The sequence below is a fragment of the Belonocnema kinseyi genome, chromosome 4 (assembly GCF_010883055.1).
Source record: "Belonocnema kinseyi isolate 2016_QV_RU_SX_M_011 chromosome 4, B_treatae_v1, whole genome shotgun sequence".
NCBI classification, from domain to species: Eukaryota; Metazoa; Arthropoda; class Insecta; order Hymenoptera; family Cynipidae; genus Belonocnema; species Belonocnema kinseyi.
In genome coordinates, this window is record NC_046660.1 from 11,512,775 (window position 1) to 11,518,213 (window position 5,439).

The 5,439-nt window shown below is 23.1% G+C and overlaps 1 protein-coding gene across 1 annotated transcript in view; it reads left to right on the forward strand.

Moving 5' to 3' along the window:
* The first annotated feature begins 1,802 nt into the window (after positions 1-1,802).
* LOC117170752 (splicing factor 3B subunit 3-like) overlaps positions 1,803-5,439 on the forward strand; it is a 29,849-nt gene continuing 26,212 nt past the window's right edge. The window contains exon 1 of the mRNA XM_033357785.1: positions 1,803-1,910. The gene's annotated coding sequence lies outside the window, so the exon portion shown is untranslated. The remainder of the gene's footprint in view (positions 1,911-5,439) is intronic.

Consider the following 5,439-nt stretch of genomic DNA (forward strand, 5'->3'; position numbering starts at 1 on the left):
TGTAGATCTTTAAAAAACTTGAAAGAAGAAGCTTTTAAAGAATTTTGTAAGATTTCAAGGAAGTAAAAACATGTCTAAGTATTCCTGGGAAATTTTTTTATGATTTTTAAAACTTTATTTCTAAGAAAATATTTTTAAATATTTTAAACCATTTCAAAATATTAAAAATATTGTGAAAAATAATCCACAAGATTTAAGGCAATTTTGTTAATTATGCAGATTTTTTCAAATTCATAAAAAATTCTAATCATTTAAAAATCACATGAACAGGTTTAAAAACAAATTTTAAAAAATTTATAAAAACAACGGAAAAGAATTTTGAAGATCTTAAGGCGATTTTTTTTAATTTTGAAAGATTTTTTAAAATCTTAAGAAAAAATTGAGTCAGTTTAAAAGACAGAAAAAATTTTAAACTTCTGAATCGATTACAAATATTTTAATACTTCTAATAATTAAAAGATTAAAAGATTTTTGAGATTTTTATAAATTAATAAAAAATTTTTTAATGTCAAAACTTTCAAACAAAATGTAGATTTTTGAAGGTATCCAAAAAACAATTGCGAATAATGAAAGACTTCAAGAGAAGAAACAAATTTTCTAGAAAATTCGCCGAAAATTAAAAACAAATTTTCTTTTCAAAAAATTAGTTTTCAAAGAAAGTTTTAAAAGACTTTAAAAGATTTAAAAGGAATTCTAAAAATCACAGAAGAAAATCTGGAAAATTTGAAGGCAATCTTTTTTAATAATGAGAGAATTTTCAAAACTTAAAAAAAACCGAGTTCAAAATATTTTTAGAAATTGTAGAAGTTTTTGAAAAATTAAACAAAAAATCTAAAATTGAATAAAAATGTCAAAAAGTATCAAATGAAATGTAGATATTTGAAGATTTCGTAAAAAATGGAGAAACTTTTTAAGAATATTTATAGAATGAATTTAGAATTTAGAAATTAGAATTTAGAAATAGTAGAAGTTTTGATTAATAAATTTCATAATATTTATCAAATATTTGTACATTTTTGTGAAATTGTAAGTCTTAACAAATATATTTCAAAGATTTAGAAGTCTAAAAAATGTTGAAAATAATCTGAAATTTGAAAAAATGTAAAAGTTTTGAAAAAATGTAGATTTTTCATGATTTAAAAAAAATGGAACACTTTTTTAGAATAGTGAAAGAATTCAAGAGAATGAACCAATTTTGCTAACATTCCTGGGAAAATTCATAATGAATTTTCATTTTCAAACATTATTTTTTAAAGCAAACCTTAAAAGGTTTCAAAAGATTTAACAGGATTTCTAAAAATTTCGAAAACAAATCTGGAAGATTTTAAGGCAGTTCTTTTAATTTTGAAGGATTTTTCAAGATTTTAAGAAAAATTCGAGTTTTTAAAAGAATAATAGTTTAAAACTTAAGAGGATTTAAGACATGTACTTAATTTTTTTATTTCTTCCAAATTTCTAAAAGTCCGAAGTATCTCAGAATCAAATTCTGGCTCGACTTAAATTAAAACGTAAATTCTTAATCGAATTGTTTATTTTGTAGTGATCTATTACATTTTAATGAGTGAAATCAAATTATTATCTTAGCCTTCACTTTAAAAGTCTATTCCGTAATAAAATAATCAGTTTTATTAATTTTATAATAATTATTTATTATAAAGAATTTATTTTCTATTTGATCATTTTGAAGAAGCGCGCGGTCAATGCCCAATCATGCTGCCCTTGAGACGCATGCGCAGTGTGATCGGATTCAAGAATTTTTCGAGCATCTTCTTGAATTCGTCACTTCCGGCAAGCCGGCCTAGCAACAAGCAAAGGATAAAGTGCGTTTGTTAGAGACCGGTAAAATTATTTTAAGGATTGAAAAATCCGTTCGCATCCAGAATGTTTTCGGTCATGCTTTCCTGAAAAAGGTAGGTTTCATTTAATTATAAATTCCCGTTCTTTCTTTCCCAATATTTTCTAGATTCAATAAAAAAAAAAAAATGTCGAAGAAAGCAAACTTTTCGTACTTTTCTTGGCTAAAATGAGTATTCTTGAATTAATAAGACCTAGTTGTAGATTAATTTGAACTGGTTTTCAGTTTCACTTTAGATTATTAATAATTATAAAGGCATTCAAGAAAATTGACATCTGCCTTTTGGAGCAAATGGTTGTGGACAATTTTCATAACGTAACATTCTTTAATGGCTTCTAAAATACAGTAACGGTTTCTCCACTCGGAAAATAACATTTTTTTATTTAAAAAAATTTGTTGGGTGCGAAAAAAATTAGTTTTTACTTCAGTAAAAATTTTTCTTCCATTTAAAATGATTTTCTCTAATTTATGTTTGGTTAAGCATAAACGATTGACTTAACCTCAAAGTGAAGGACTGTTTATGGGAAGCAAAATAGAATTATGTCAATGTTTTTTCTTCGATGTTATCGAAAATATTAATTTTTGATCCAATCTTAATGAACAATTGCTTACATTTTCTGAAATAGTTTGTTAAATTTGATTAAACATAATTTATTACGGATTTGTTAAATAAATAAAGTTTGGAAGGAAAAACAAAATGTCAATTAAATATTATGTATTACATGAAAGAACCGGTTTCTTCAATTCAAGACTAATTATTTTCTTAGTGGTCTGTTTTTTTTATAAAAAAAAGTCGTTTCTTTTGGATGCAAAATTGATCTTTTTTGTAGAAGTCATTTTTTTTGGCTGAAAATTGATTTGTTTTGTTAAAAATTGTATTTTTAACAAATTTATCTCATTAGATTGAAAATTCAACTGATTTCTTGGAACATTCGTGTTTTTTTTTTTATAAACAGCTTCTTTTGAATTGAAAATTCAACTTTTTTTTAATTGATCTACTCTGGTTGAAAATTTGATTGGATTGTTGAAAATTCTTTTTTTATGTATACATAAAATTCGTACTTTTAGATTAAAAATTTATATTTTTTTAGAAACCATCTTTTTGTCAGAAACTCAACTGTTTTGTTGGTATTTTTCATTGGAAAATTTGTCCTTTTGAGTTTAAAATTAATTTTTTTTTGTAGAAACATCTTCTTTGATTAAAAGCTAATACTTTTGACTTAGAAATTCTACTATTTTTTGGTTAAAAGTGTACTTGAAATTTTATCTCCTTGGTTGAAAATTGAATTGTTTTGTTGAAAATTAATGTCTTGAATTAAAAATCTTTTTATTTTGTTTGAACATCTTATTATTTTGTTTAAAATTCAACAGTTTTTTAAAAGTCGTTTATTCAGGTTGAGAATTCGACTTTTTTCTTGAACATTCGTATTTTTCGATAAAAAAATCTACTTTTGGACTGAAAATTTAACTATTTTGTTTAATTTACCTATTCCGTATGAGAATTAAACTGTATTTTTTAATATTATGTTTTTTATAGAAAATTCAACCATTTTGTTTTACATTTGTCTTTTTCCATAGAAAACTCGTAATTTTGAATTTGACATTTATCTTTTGGTAGTTCAACTATTTTCTTGAACATTCATGTTTTTTAAAATAAAAAATTCGTTCCTTTAGATGAAAAATTCAACTATTTTTATTCAAGTTGTTTACTCCGGTTGAAAATTCAAATGTTTTCTTAAATATTCTTCTTCTTTGATGGAAAATTCGTCTTTTTGGATTTAAAGTTCTACTTTTATATTTTTAGTTCAAAATGTACTAGAAAATTCATTTCTTTGGTTGAAAATTTATCTTTTTTTAGCTTGGTAATCAACTATTTGCTCAGAAATTCAAATGTTTTGTTGCAAATTTGTCTTTTATTGAAGGAAATTAATCTTTTTTGTTGAAATTCAGCTTGAAAATTCAACTCTTGTGTCGAAAATTTTGCTTTTTTCTTTGAAAATTTATCATTTTATATTGAAAATTCAACTATTTTGTCAAATATTTATTTATTTTTTAATTTAAAAGTTCAACTAGTTTTCGTAGAACATTAATTTATTTGTTGAAAATTCATTTTTTGTCGGTAAAAATTCATATTTGGCTTGAAAAATTCAGCACGTATGTCGTAAATTGGGCTTTTCGGTTTGAACCTATATCTTTTTATATTAAAAATTCAACTGTTTAATCAAAAATTCAAATTTTTTTGGTTAAAAATTCGTCTCTTTTGCTCAAAATTTAACTATTTGTTTGTAAGTGCAAATATTTAGTTGAAAATTTAGATTTTTCAGTTAAAAGTGAACTTTTTTGTTGATAATTCGTCTTGGGTAGGAAATTGTTTTTTTGTTCAAAATTAAATTTTTGTTGTTGAAAATTTACTTTTTGACTTGATAATTGAAATATTTTCGTAAAAAAAAATTTTTTCTGGATTATACATTCAACTTTTTTGTTAAAAATTCGTTTCATTGACCTGAAAATTCAAGAATTTCGTTGCATTTTTTTCATTCATGGCTGAAAATAAATTTAAAATAAACTTTTTTGTTGAAAATTTCTGTATTTTTTGTTAATAATTCAACTGTTTTCTTGAAAGAATTTGCCTTTTTAGCTTGAAAATTGAACTATTTTCTTGAAAAATTTTGGTTTTTGGTTTAAACATTCAAGTTTATTGTTAAAATTCTTGTTTCTGACTTGTAATTGTAACTATTTGGTTGTAAGTTTGTCTTTTGATAAAAAATTAATCTTTTTTGGTTAAAAATTCAATTAATTTGTAGAAAATTTTTCCTTTTGACTTGAAAATTGAAGTATTTTGTTTGAACATTTTTTTTATCTCAAACATTTAACTATTTTGTTAAAAATTCGTATTTTTTGCTTAAAAGTTCAATTTTTTTATTGTAAATGCAAATGTTTAGTTGAAGATTCAGCTTTCGCAGTTCAAAATGAACTTTTTTGTTGAAAATTCGTCTCTTGTTAGAAAATTAATCTTGCTTGGCAATAAAATTCAACAATTTCGTTGCATTTTTTTCTTTCATGACTGAAAATATACTTTTTTGATGAAAATTTCTCTGGTAAAAAAATTTATGTATTTTTTGTTAAAAATTAGACTGTTTTCTAGACAAATTTGGCCTTTTTGGCTTGAAAATTGTACTATTTTCCTGAAAATTCTTGTTTTTGGTTTTAACATTCAACTTTTTTGCTAAAAATTATTGTTTTTCACTTGAAAGTTTAACTATTTGGTTTTAAGTGCAACGGTTTCGTTGAAAATTTGTCTTTTGATAGAAAATTCATTTTTCTTGTTTAAAAATTTTTTTTAGATCAAACATTCCACTATTTTGTTAAAAATTCGTTTTGTTTAAAAATTCTTTTTAGATCAAACATTCCACTATTTGGTTAAAAATTCGTCTCTCTGACTTGAAAGTTAATTATTTGGTTTTAAATTTAACTATTTTTTGAAAAAAATTTGTTTTTGGTTTGAACATTCTACTTTTTTGTTAAAAATTCGTCTCTTTGACTTGAAAGTTAACTATTTGGTTTTAAATTTAACTATTTTTTGT